This window comes from Triticum aestivum, chromosome 6B, assembly GCF_018294505.1.
Source record: "Triticum aestivum cultivar Chinese Spring chromosome 6B, IWGSC CS RefSeq v2.1, whole genome shotgun sequence".
Lineage (NCBI taxonomy): Eukaryota > Viridiplantae > Streptophyta > Magnoliopsida > Poales > Poaceae > Triticum > Triticum aestivum.
The window spans coordinates 420,611,416-420,625,685 of NC_057810.1; positions in this window are offsets into that span (position 1 = coordinate 420,611,416).

Here is a 14,270-nt window from a genome sequence, read left to right on the forward strand (position 1 = left end):
GGGCTTGCTTCTGCCTCCTCCTGCGCTGAATCTTGCTGGAGGGGGTTATCTTCGGCACTTTCTGGGGTGTTATTATCTCATGTGCCGGAATCTCCATTCTTGCTGTGGCGGGATTTAGAGCGGCGCCGCTGACGTCGGCGCTTGGGCTGTTTCTTTAAGGAATCGGCCTCCACTGTTTCTTCGCCGTCCCCGTCTTTTGGGGTGTCCACCATGTATATGTCGTATGACAAGGTGGTCTTCCAGTGTCCCGTAGGCACTGGTTCTTGATAGTCTCTGGCATCGTCGTCCATACCGTCGATGTCTTCGGAGTCGTAGTCGAGTACGTCGGTTAGATCGTCGACGGTGGCTACGAAGTGGGTGGTGGGTGGGCTCTAAATTTCTTCGTCGTCCGCGTCCCAACCATCCTGGCCGTAGTTCGGCCAGGGCTCTTCGGATAGCGAGAGATGCTTCAGCAAATTTAAGATGTCACCGAAGGGTGAGTGCTGAAAGATGTCTGCGGCGGTGAATTCCATGATCGGCGCCCAATCGAATTCGACTGGCAGGGGCGCAGGAGGTTCGGAGTCTGGCAGAGAGTCCGGCACCTCGGAGTCATGAGCTTTATGCGGGACAAGGTCAGTGTTCGGCTCTATCGCCGTAGAAGTTGCAGCTCCCGAGGCGGTGTCCAGCCACCCATCCTCGATCTGCGCGATCGGCTTCGGACTATAGGCCGGAGCGGATTCATGTGCGGCCTCCAAGGCGCTGTCCGGCGGCAGAGTTAGGTCGTGCCCATCGTGACAGTGCGGCGCACTTGGCTGCGGCTCGGATCCGTCGAAGATCAAGTCCCCGCGGATATCGGCCGTGAAGTTTAGGCTTCCAAACCTGACCTGACGGCCAGGGGAGTAGCTTTCGATCTGCTCCAGATGGCCAAGCGAGTTGGCCCGCAGTGCGAAGCCGCCGAATACGAAGATCTGTCCGGGGAGAAAAGTCTCACCCAGGACTGCGTCGTTGTTGATTGAAGGGGCCATCAAGCCTATCGGTGACGACACAGAGGAACTCTCAATGAAAGCACCAATGTCGGTGTCAAAACCGGCGGATCTCGGGTAGGGGGTCCTGAATTGTGCGTCTAGGCGGATGGTAACAGGAGACAAGGGACACGATGTTTTACCCAGGTTCGGGCCCTCTTGATGGAGGTAAAACCCTACGTCCTGCTTGATTGATATTGATATTGTGGATGTTTACAAGAGTGGATCTACCATGAGATCAAGGAGGCTAAACCCTAAATGCTAGCCTATGGTATGATTGTAAGGGTTGATGTTGTTGTGTCCTACGGACTAAAGCCATCCGGTTTATATAGACACCGGAGAGGGCTAGGGTTACATAGAGTCGGTTACAATGGTAGGAGATCTACATATCCGTATCGCCAAGCTTGCCTTCCACGCCAAGGAAAGTCCCATCCGGACACGGGACGAAGTCTTCAATCTTGTATCTTCATAGTCTTGGAGTCCGGTCGATGATGATAGTCCGGCCAATGATAGTTCGGCCGATGGTGGTAGTCCGGCTATCCGGACACCCCCTAATCCAGGACTCCCTCAGTGCCATTGAGAATAATTAGCCATAATATTATCAAGAAGTTTTGTAGCATCTCCTAAACTGATTTCCATAAACGTGCCTCCCGCGGCCGAATCTAAAAGATTTCTAGAAGCAAAATTCAAGCCGGCATAAAAAATTTGTATGATCATCCACAAATTCAAACCATGAGTAGGGCAATTGCGAATCATCAATTTCATTCTTTCCCAAGATTGGGCAACATGCTCATGATCAAGTTGTTTAAAATTTATAATATCATTCCTAAGAGTGATAATCTTAGCGGGTGGAAAATATTTAGAGATGAAAGCATCTTTGCACTTGTTCCAAGAATCAATACTATTTTTAGGCAAAGACAAAAACCAAGCTTTAGCACGATCTCTAAGTGAAAATGGAAATAACTTCAATTTAACAATATCGTTATCCGTATATTTCTTCTTCTGCATATCACACAAATCCACAAAATTGTTTAGATGAGTAGCGGCATCTTCACTAGGAAGGCCGGAAAATTGATCTTTCATAATAAGATTCAGCAAAGCAGTACTGATTTCACAAGACTTAACATCATTAAGAGGAGAAATCAGAGTACTATGGAAATCATTATTATTGGTATTGGAGAAATCACACAATTTAGTATTATCTTGCGCCATGGCGACAAGTAATCCGCACACAAGCAAACAGAAAAAGGCAAGCGAAAGAGAGAAGAGGATTGGGATAGAGAGGGCAAATAAAATGGCAAGGGTGAAGTGGGGGAGAGGAAAACGAGAGGCAAATGGCAAATAATGTAAATGCGAGGGAGATGAGTTTGTGATGCGTACTTGGTATGTCTTGACTTGAGCGAAGACCTCCCCGGCAACGGCGCCAGAAATCCTTCTTGCTACGTCTTGAGCTTGCATTGGTTTTCCTTGAAGAGGAAAGGGTGATGCAGCAATAGTAGCGTAAGTATTTCCCTCAGTTTTTGAGAACCAAGGTATCAATCTAGTAGGAGGCTCCTCAAAAGTTCCACGCACCTACACAAACAAACAAAGAACTCGCAACCAACGCAATTAAGGGGTTGTCAATCCCTTCATGGCCACTTGAGAAAGTGAGATCTGATAGAGATAGTATGATAAGATAAATATATTTTTGGTATTTTATAATATAGATTGAAAAAGTAAAGATGCAAATCAAAGTAGATTGAAAGCTTATATGATAAAAGATAGACCCAAGGGCCATTGGTTTCACTAGTGACTTCTCTCAAGATAGCATAAGTATTACGGTGGGTGAACAAATTACTGTCAAGCAATTGATAGAAAAGCAAATAATTATGAGATTATCTAGGCATGATCATGTATATAGGCATCATGTCCGTGACAAGTAGACCGACTTCTGCCTGCATCTACTACTATTACTCCACACATCGACCGCTATCCAACATGCATCTAGAGTATTTAGTTCATAAGAACAGAGTAACGCATTAAGAAAGATGACATGATGTAGAGGGATAAACTCATGCAATATGATATAAACCCCATCTTTTTATCCTCAATGGCAACAATACAATACATGCCTTGCTGCCCCTGCTGTCACTGGGAAAGGACACCGCAAGATTGAAACCAAAGCTAACTTCTCCCATTGCAAGAAAGATCAATCTAGTAGGCCAAACTAAACTGATAATTTGAAGAGAGTTGCAAAGATAACTCAATCATACATAAAATAATTCAGAGAAGATTCAAATATTTATCATAGATAAACTTTATCATAAACCCACAATTCATCGAATCTCGACAAACACACCGCAAAAAGAGTTACATCAAATAGATCTCCAAGAAGATTGAGGAGAACATGGTATTTAGATCCAAAAAGAGAGAAGAAGCAATCTAGCTAATAACTATGGACCCGAAGGTCTATGGTAAAGTACTCACAACTCATCGGAGGGGCTATGGTGTTGATGTAGAAGCCCTCCATGGTCGATTCCCCCTTCGGCGGAGCGCCGGTGAAGGCTCCAAGATGGGATCTCGCGGATACAGAAGGTTGCGGCGGTGGAATTAGGTTTTCGTGGCTTGTTCTGATGTTCTCGGGGTACGAGGGTATATATAGGAGGAAGAAGTAGGTCGGTGGCCGCCCTAGGGGCCCACGAGATAGGGGGCGCGCCCTCCACCCTTGTGGCCGCCTCGACTGCTTCTTGACTTGCACTCCAAGTCCTCTGGGTCACGTTCGTTCCAAAAATCACGCTCCCGAAGGTTTCATTGCATTTGGACTCCGTTTGATATTCCTTTTCTTCCAAATACTGAAATAGGAAAAAAACAGCAATACGGGCTGGGCCTCCGGTTAGTAGGTTAGTCCCAAAAATGATATAAATGTGTAAAGTAAAGCCCATAAACATCCAAAAAGGGTAATATTATAGCATGGAACAATCAAAAATTATAGATACGTTGGAGACGTATCACTCACACGTAAGTAATCAGGAGACATCTCCTTCGAAAGAGCTTCCTCATTCTACCTCACCCACCGCACTATCTCGTGCTCCAAAGGGGAGGCGCTCGGAGCGCCATCCTGTACCAGAGGTGACTCCAAAGAGAGCAGCGCCCACACTGGGCAAGCTTTCGAAGAGGAAGTTAAGCGAAGACACATCAGAGCTGTCGTCAAGGAGGTATGGCTTTGTAAATATGCCCTTTGGTAGTCACATCCAACTGTGACATTATTCGTTCGCGTCTTATCAGGAAGAGAGTTTGTTGGATTATGTCCGGGAGTCCTGCCGGTCACACTCCCAACAGCCAGGTTCCAGTCCCTGCCGTAACGACGAGGGCTGACATGGCCGTCGGACTGTCCTTTGGCAGAGGATTCGCATGATGTGTCCGGCACAAACTCGGAAGTGCAGAGCACCATGAACCATCGGCGCTGGAGGGCCACTCTTTGCGACCCCGACTTTACAACAGAGGCATTCAATGCCTTCAGTTTGGGTGATGTGTACATCCGAGCTGCTCGAGATGGGCTTGCCACAGCCAGAGACCAATATTTGAAAGATATGCGGGTGAGCTCACATTATATACCAGTAGCCCCCGAGACTTCAAGCAGTTGATTCAGCTGATTTAAGGATCATTGTAAAACCAGGTGCTTACGGAGAATAACAACCTGTTGTCTCAAGAGCTGGAAAAGTGTCGGGCCCAGCTAGCTTCTGCGACAGCCAAACTGGAGAAATCCAAGAAGGCGTCGACTGGTAATGTGTCCCTTCATCGAGAAAAACCGAATTACATACCAGCAATGCTAACACAGTTGCATATCTTATTGCAGGATTGTCTGATCATCCGGGAGAGGCGCCGGAAGTCGCACAAGCGGGTGAACAAGAAACCAAAAGGCAACTGGCCGCGGGCGAACGTATACTGGCACGGGTCAGGGAGGAGAAAAACAAACTCCAGGATTTTGACACACAGCTGGGCGAAGAACTGAAAGATGTACGGGCCCAACTGGCTGACTCCGTAAAGGAAAATAAGAGGTTGCGAGGCGACATATTTAGTATGTGTTCAAACTTACCTCCGTGTAATTCGGCGGGGAAAGGAACTGACAGAGTTATGTCTGTAGGTATGCTGAATGGCAGTCCTGAAGAGGAGATGTCCAGATCTTCGGGCGATCTGCTACAAGAGCTGCCGCAAATGCACGAGCGAGAATTTTGGTCAGCTGTGAGGGATCGGACGTTCGTAGAGTACCGGATGTCCGTACACAAATGGAGTTGGTGGGTTTTGAGCAAATCTATCACTAGATCCAACTATCCCCTCTTAATAGTGCGGGATCTGTATACTCAAGAAACAAAATCCACATAGAAGAGAACAAAAAAAGCCAAAGCTATTTTCTTGTATCTCCGATCTTGAATGATATGCATTTGTCCCTAGTTATGATCCACACACGCCCTTGAGACTTAATCCCGAGATATACTTGATAAACATGATTAGTCCCATATATGCATGTTGTCGTCAACATCAAAATAAGATTAAGGGCATGATTGCACTTTCACTCGGCAGGCGACGCGAAGTGTTGCCAAGGCCTTCTGGCCATCCGCCTCCCCTCCAGGAAGTATGGAGGAGCTTATACAGCTATTTAAGGGAGCGCGGTGGCGTTTCCGATTATGGAAGATATCGGCCTGCCGGGAAGGTTCGGGAGAGGCCTGGGCCATGGTGAAAACACGGTACACCAAGCTTGACCCGAATCATATGGCCCGGGTCGAACCTTTAGGGTCAGATGGAAAAGAAATTCCTGTTAGTTTGGTATATGACCAGGTAAATATAGCCGCAAAATATTCTCAATAGGATTGTAAGCTAGACAACCTATTGGACGGCATAGAAGAGGAAATTTTTGAGTCCAAGTGACTATGTACTTTCCTTGACATATTTGTCCCTAGTCGGATTGTAAAACAGTTGTCATGGTAGACCTTTTCGCTTCAATCTCTGGACCCGAAGGTACGGAGTGTTTCCGAATACCTGAGCGGCAAAATAAACCGGGGTATGCGTGGAAACCAGGCATAGGGGTCATAGTTGCTTGAATAGACAAGTATCCGGCTAGCTATGTTATATTACATTGTGATTGTAAGAAACATCTTCCAGAGAGAATAGTTCCATCAAGGGTTCCTTTCCCAGGGTGAGCATGCGTTAAGGCATGCCCGAACTGTGATTGAAAAATCGGAGTATACGGAACATTCGGGGGTTCATAGTGTAATGAGTAAAAAACATCTTTAGTTCGCCGACCGAATATTCCCTTAAGAACGCTAGCTTTCGGCTTCACCCAGTCTGAGGTACACATCAGGATGATCCGGTAGTAACAATCGTAGAAGTGCTCCCTTTATGCCCTAGCCGAACTAACTGGAACGTAGGGCATAAGCATAGGAGCCAGGCAACCCAGCTTGGCCAAAACTCAAGTCATATCGATGCATATAATGGCGAAGAAAAGGCACATACGAGGAAAACACACACATGTGGTGAGCTTAATTCTCGGAAAATGATAATAATAAGCTTCTGTACGGGAAGCCCCCAGGTATAATGGACTTACATATTTAAGGATGTGTACATCTTAGGTGCACGGTTTAGCCGCACAAGAGCCTTAAGGCTAAAAAAAGAAAAAGTGAAAAGAGAGGGAATAAATAAATAAATAATGGAAACAAAAGGGAGAAGGAGACGAACGAAGAGTTCGGCGCTAGGCATAGAATCTTTGGAGTCTGGCCACGTTCCATGGGTTTGGCTCTAGGCAATTGTCTGATGCATCACGTAGGCGGTACGCTCCTCCAGTTAGAACTTTGTCAATAATGAAGGGACCCTCCCACTTGGGCTTGAGTTTGTCCTTTTTCTTCTCCGGCAAGCGTAGAACGAGTTCACCAACATTATAAGTCTTGGCCCGTACTTCTCTCCTTTGATATCTGCGGGGCTATTGTTGATAAAATGTGGAACGGGCTTTTGCGACATCGCGCTCCTCCTCCAGGGCATCTAAGCTGTTTTGCCGATCAAGCTCGGCCTCTCTCTCTCTTTGTACATGCGCACGAGGTGAGTCATGAATAATGTCGCAGGGTAATATAACCTCTGGGCCGTACACCATGAAGAAAGGTGTATATCCGGTAGTGCGATTGGGCGTGGTCCGCAGCCCCCAAAGTATAGATTCGAGCTCCTCGACCCAGTGCTTGTCTGATTCTTTCAAAGACCGCACTAGTCTGGGCTTAATGCCGCTCATAATAAGACCATTGGCTCATTCGGGTGATAGATGGAGGTGTAATCGAGCTTAATGCCCAGATTAACGCACCAGGTTTTCACCTCATCGGCTATGAAATTGGAGCCGTTGTTTGTGATGATGCTGTGTGGAACGGCGTAACGGGGCACAACACCGGATATGAAGTCTATCATTGGTCCGGCCTCGGCCGTTTTTAACCGGTTTGGCCTCTATCCACTTAGTGAATTTATCCACCATGACCAACATATATTTTTTCTTATGGCTTCCTCCTTTAAGGGGTCCGACCATATCCAGCCCCCAGACCGCGAAAGGCCAAGTGATGGGGATTGTTTGTAGAGTAGTGGCTGGCATATGGCTTTGGTTGGTGAAAAGCTGGCATTCGACGCAATGTTGTACAAGGTCTTGTGCATCTGCTCGGGCCTTCGGCCAATAGAAACCCGTGCGGAAGGCCTTGCTTACAAGGGCCCGAGCCGCGGCATGGTGACCACCGAGACCGGCATGAATTTCAGCCAAGAGCTGCCGCCTCTCTTCCTTGGAGATACATCTTTGAAGTACTCCGGTAGCGCTTTTCTTGTAGAGTTCTCTATCATGAACCTTGTAGGCTTTCGAGCGCCAGACAATGCGGAGCGCCTCATTCTGATCCCCACAGAGCTCTCGCCTATTAAGATAGGCCAAGAAGGGTTTGGTCCATGGGGCAATGACTGCCATGATAAGATGAGCCGACGGTGTTATTTCGGTGGCTGAGACCCTGGTGATATCGGTGTGTTTGGAATCTGGGGTTATAGTCGGATCCGGGATGGTGTTGCCGCTCTCCCCTTACCACACCACGGATGGCTTGAAGAGCCTTTCCAGAAAGATGTTAGGTGGGACGGGGTCGCGCTTGGCACCGATGCGAGCAAGGACATCCGCCACGTGATTACTTTCTCAAGCCACATGATGGAACTCGAGCCCCTCAAACCGAGTTGATATTTTGAGAACGGCATTACGGTAAGCCGCCATCTTTGGATCTTTGGTGTCGAAATCCCCATTTATTTGAGATATTGCGAGGTTTGAGTCCCTGCATACTTCCAGGCGTTGTATGCCCATGGAGACAGCCATCCGAAGACCATGCAATAAGGCCTCGTATTCGGCTGCATTGTTGGAGTCTGTGTATAATATTTGGAGTACGTACTGAACTGTATCTCCAGTGGGGGACGTTAGGATAACGCCCGCTCCCCAAGCCTGCCAGCATTTTGGAGTCGGCAAAGTGCATGACCCAGTTGGAATATGTGTCGTACTCTTTAGTGAGTTCGGCCTCTGTCAATTAGGCGACGAAGTCGGCCAGTACTTGGGATTTAATGGCCCAGCGCGGTCTGTATGTTATGTCGAATGGGAGGAGCTCAATGGCCCACTTGGCAATCCGGCCCGTTGCATCGCGGTTATTTATTATGTCATTAAGTGGTACTTTGGAGGCCACCGGGATTGAGCACTCTTGAAAGTAGTGTCGTAGCTTCCGGGATGCCATGAAGACCGTGTATGATATTTTTTGGTAATGGGGGTACCGGGATTTGCATGGTGTGCGGATAGTGGATACGTACCATACCGGCTTCTGAAGCGGGAATTTGTGTTCGTCCTCCTTTCGTTCAACGACGAGCACCGCACTCATGACCTGGTGAGTTGCCGATATGTATAATAACATGGGTTCGCTGATGTTCGGTGCAGCCATGATTGCTTTGCTCGCTAAAAGAGCCTTTATTTCTTCTAGTCCAGCTGTTGCTGCGTCCCTCCACTCAAAGTGATCGGTGCGTTGGAGAAGGCAATAAAGTGACAATGCTTTTTCTCCTAGTCTGGAGATAAAGCGGCTTAAAGCTGCCACACATCCGACCAGTTTTTGGACTTGTTTAAGTTCTATTGGCATAGCCAACTGTGACAAAGCTAGGATTTTAGCTAGGTTCACCTCAGTTCCTCTATTGGAAATGATGAAGCCCAATAGTTTTCGAGCGGGAACACCGAAAACACACTTTTCCAGATTGAGCTTGATGTCATATGTACGGAGGTTGTCGAATGTCAGACGTAGATCGTGTCGGCGTTCTGGGAACGGGGGTCTCCAGACTTGCCTGCCTGCGGCCCGCGGCGTGGCTCCACCAGTGGCCTAGTATGACCCGTCTTCATCAACAAACACTCAAGACCCTCGCAAGGGGCCAAGCCTCACGGGGCGGACGACACAAGGCCTCCTCAGGGGCGGCCTCACCAGGTAGGCTCGCGAGGGAGGCGGAGAGATCAAGTCAAAGGGTACCTCGCGAGGTTTCCATGACACAAGCCCTGACGACCAAGGCCAGGCAGATGCTAGGCGGGTGCCCCCGCGCGCAGTGTCCTCATTTCCCCTTTGGTGCTAAGGGGGCAAGCGCAGGCGCGGAGTACCAAGGCATCAGGCAAAGGTTTCCATATCGGTGCAACAAGACCAAGACCAGCAGGACGGCAGGACGGAGGTCACCGTGGAGCCCAAGACGGCGTCACCACTAGTGCCTTTGGCAGGCGAAGACCACCTTTATTCAGGATAGCTTGTACTAGTTGTCCCTTTTCAAAATGGCCTTTGTTGGATCCCTTCCCGCTCAACATTTGGGGAGAGGACCAGGGCCTCTATAAATAGGGCTAGCCACCATAGTAGAAAGGGATCGAATCCTTCTCAAGCAGAACACCACACCAGCTCAAGAACACCTCTCCTCAGGAGGCTGTTCTTTCCTTGTACTGTTCATCATCCGCCCAAGAGGCAATCCACCACCACCACACAAGAGTAGGGTATTACACCACAAAGATGGCCCGAACCTGTATAAATCTTGTGTCTCTTGTGCTGTGAGTTCGTTGAGCTAGCTTAGGGATCACGGCGAGGCTGAAGGCGTGCTTCGGTAGGGGGAAATCTTCGTGCGCACCCCAGTGTTCGAACCTTAAGGGTTTTGCCGGAACCCGATATCTGACAGATCGTCTATTAATGACTCGACGTGTCTAGTTTTGATGACTACGTCATCCACATATGATTTAACTGTCTTGCCGATTTGTTTTTCCAGGCATGTTTGAATCATGCGTTGGTAGGTGGCGCCGGCGTTTTTGAGCCCAAAGGGCATAGTGTTGAAGCAGAAAGGCCCATGTGGGGTAATAAATGTCATTGCAGCTTGATCGGGCTCCTTCATCTTGATTTGATGGTATCTGGAGTATGCATCGAGGAAACACAGTGAGTCATGTCCTGCGGTAGCATCGATGATCTGATCGAGACGGGGGAGAGGGAAGAGATCCTTAGGGCAGGCCTTGTTGAGGTCTTTGAAATCGACACATAGGCGCCAGGATTTATCCTTCTTTGGTACCATCACCAGGTTTGCTAGCCAGTCTGGGTGTTTTATTTCTCTGATGAATTTGTCCTCGAGTAACTTGGCTAGCTCCTCCCCCATAGCTTGTCGTTTGGGTTCGGAAAAGCGCCACAATGTTTGTTTGACTGGCTTATGTTCCTTCAAAATATTGAGGCTCTGTTCGGCCAGCCTGCGTGGGATCCCTGGCATATCGTAAGGGTGCCCCCGATATGCCAGGTGAATATGTCCCAGTTTTCACGTAGGAACGCTCGCAATGCAGCGTCGACCGTTGGACCCAGCTGTGCCCCGATGGATGTTGTCTTCTTGGGGTCCATCGGGTGGACTTGAAATTTGACTATTTCATCTGCTAGTTTAAAGGAGGTGGATTTGGGTCGCTTATCCAGGATTATGTCGTCCCTATCCAACATGGAGCATAGTGCGATTAACTCTTCGGCCATGAGGGCTTCAGACAATGCCTCAAGGGCCAAGGCTGCGGTTTTATTTTTGATGCGGAGTGCTATGTCCGGATCACTGGCAAGAGTGATAATACCATTAGGCCCAGGCATCTTGAGCTTCATGTACCCGTAATGAGGTATGGCTTGGAAGCGTGCAAATGCATCTTGCCCTAATAAGGCGTGATATCCACTGTTGAAAGGGGCCACTTGGAAGGTTATCTCCTTGGACCGATAATTCTCCGTCGTGCTGAATATCACGTCGAGTGTGATTTTTCCCGCGCATCGCGCCTCCCGACTGGGAATGATTCCTCGGAAGGTCGTGCTACTTTGCTCAATGCGGCTCATGTCTATTTCCATTTTGTTGAGAGTTTCCTAGTAAATGAGGTTTAATCCGTTGCCGCCGTCCATGAGCACTATAGTAAGCCGAAAGTCGTCCACAATTGGACTAAGAACCAAGGCGGCTGGTGCCCGGACTGTCTTGAATTTTGGTTCGTCACGACATTGATAGTTATGGCCGTGTTGTTCCAGGGGTTTATTGTTGTGACTTCGCAGACTTCAGTGAGGCCGCGGAGTGCCCTTTTTGCGCCTATTGTTTGAGGCGAAAGTCTCAAAGACCGTCAATACTCTGAGGTCGTCGTCTCCCGTGGGTGTTGCTCTACGGTATTTTTGGTGAGGAGATCCTCGCTGCTCTTGGCCACTTGCCGGAGTATCCAACATGCTCTAAGGCTGTGGGTTGGTATGATATCCGGTGTTGTGTGTATTTTGCATGGCCTATCAAGCCATCCCTCCAGAACGGTTCCGCGCCCCGTAATGGGCTTCGATTTCTTTACTATTGGATCGGGCGACCCGCGAGGGTGCATCCTTTTTGCCCGGATGAGGTGTTGAGTGGAGAATGGTGGCTCCCAGGGAGCTGCCTGAGTTTTCCAGGCGCTTTCCATTGCGCGGTACTTTTGTACTATGGTTGCCAAGTTAGCAAAGTGTAATACGTGACGACGGTTGATGGCATTGAGGATTCCCTCCTCTATGCAATTATTGCAGAATACAAAGATCGCGTCTTCGTCGCTATAATCTTTTATCTTGTTTTTAACAAGGAGGAATCTGGCCAATAGTGATGGACTGTTTCCTCAGTCTGCTGTCATATGTACATGAGATCGCGTATATCTGGATGGGTGGGTGGATTTGAATCCGAACCCTGACCCAATTTGGGATCCGAAGTTTGAGAAACTTCCGAATTTAATAATTTGGGCTCCGGAATATCCACTGATTTTTCAGGCCCGTTGTCCGATTCTAGGTTCGGAGGGCAGGGCGTGTTATTCCGTAGACGGGTATCCGGCTCTTCAAGTCCGGAAATCAGAACATAGTTCGTCCTCAATATAGAGGGAGAGTTGTTGTTTCGCTCCTCGATTACTGCCACCCGATGGGTGATCGGAGATTTGATTTCTCTCTGATCGGGTTTAAGCCCAATCCGATCATAGTCTGTAGCGACCCCCTAGGCGGCGATGCGATCCAGGAGTTCGTTTAAAGACGACAACTCCGTCGGATCCATCCGTTTGGAGTATTCGGAGTCAACGCGGAGGCGATTTTTGATGACCCGAGAAGTCATCGTCGGCTTAATGGTCGAACGGGCGGTTATGGTAAATCCGCCCATCCAGATGGTTTGGCCTGAGGCCAGGGCTCCCCCAGAGGTGATACTGTCCTTGATAACAAGGCGAGCCATCAATCCCGTCTTCGACGTCACAGCGAAACTCTCAATGAAAGTACCAATGTTGGTGTCAAAAATGGCGGATCTCGGTTATGGGGTCCTGAACTATGTGTCTAAGGATGATGGTAACAGGAGGCGGGGGACATGATGTTTACCCAGGTTCGGGCCCTCTCTATGGAGGTAATACCCTACTTCCTGCTTGATTGATTTTAATGAATATGAGTATTACAAGAGTTGATCTACCATGAGATCATAATGGCTAAAACCCTAGAAGTCTAGCATGTATGATTATGGTTGCCTCTACAGCCTAAGCCCTCCGGTTTATACAGACACCGAAGGGGACTAGGGTTGTACAAAGTCGGTTACAGAGAAAGGAATCTACATATCCGAACACCAAGCTTGCCTTCCACGCAAGGAGAGTCCCATTCGGACACAGTTGAGAGTCTTCGGTCTTGTATCTTCACAGCCCATCAGTCCGGCCCATGTCAATAGGCCGGAAGCCCGAGGAGCCCTTAATCCAGGACTCCCTCTGTTGGGGAACGTTGCAGAAAATAAAAAAATTCCTACGGTTTCACCAAGATCCATCTATGAGTTCATCTAAGCAACGAGTGATAGGAGTGCATCTACATACCCTTGTAGATCGCGAGCGGAAGCGTTCAAGAGAACGGGGATGATGGAGTCGTACTCGCCGTGATCCAAATCACCGATGACCAAGTGCTAAAAGGACAGCACCTCCGCGTTCAACACACGTACGGAGCAGATGATGTCTCCTCCTTCTTGATCCAGCAAGGGGGAAGGAGAGGTTGAGGAAGAAGGCTCCAACAGCAGCACGATGGCGTGGTGATGGTGGAGATGCAATACTCCGGCAGGGCTTCGCCAAGCAACTGCGGGAGGAGGAAGAGGTGTAGCAGGGGAAGGGAGGCGCCAAGACTCAGGGTGCGGCTGCCCTCCCTCCCCCTCCTTTATATAGGCCCCCAGGAGGGGCGCCGACCCTGGAGATGGGAATCTCCCAAGGGGGCGGCGGCCAGGGGGGGTGGAGTGCCCCCCCCCAAGGCAAGTGGTGCACCCCCACCCTAGGGTTTCCAACCCTAGGCGCATGGGGGGCCAAGGGGGGGCGCACTAGCCCACTAGGGGCTGGTTCCCCTCCCACTTCAGCCCACGGGGCCCTCCGGGATAGGTGGCCCCACCCGGTGGACCCCCGGGACCCTTCCGATGTCCCGGTACAATACCGGGTGACCCGGAAACTTTCTCGATGGCCGAAACAGCACGTCCTATATAAAAATCTTCACCTCCGGACTATTCCGGAACTCCTCCGTTACTCCGAACAACAATCGGTAATCACATACAAGTCTTCCTAATAACCCTAGCGTCACCGAACCTTAAGTGTGTAGACCCTACAGGTTTGGGAATCATGCAGACATGACCGATACAGCTCTCCGGCCAATAACCAACAGCGGGATCTGGATACCCATGTTGGCTCCCACATGTTCCATGATGATTTCATTGGATGAACCACGATGTCGAGGATTCAATCAACCCCGT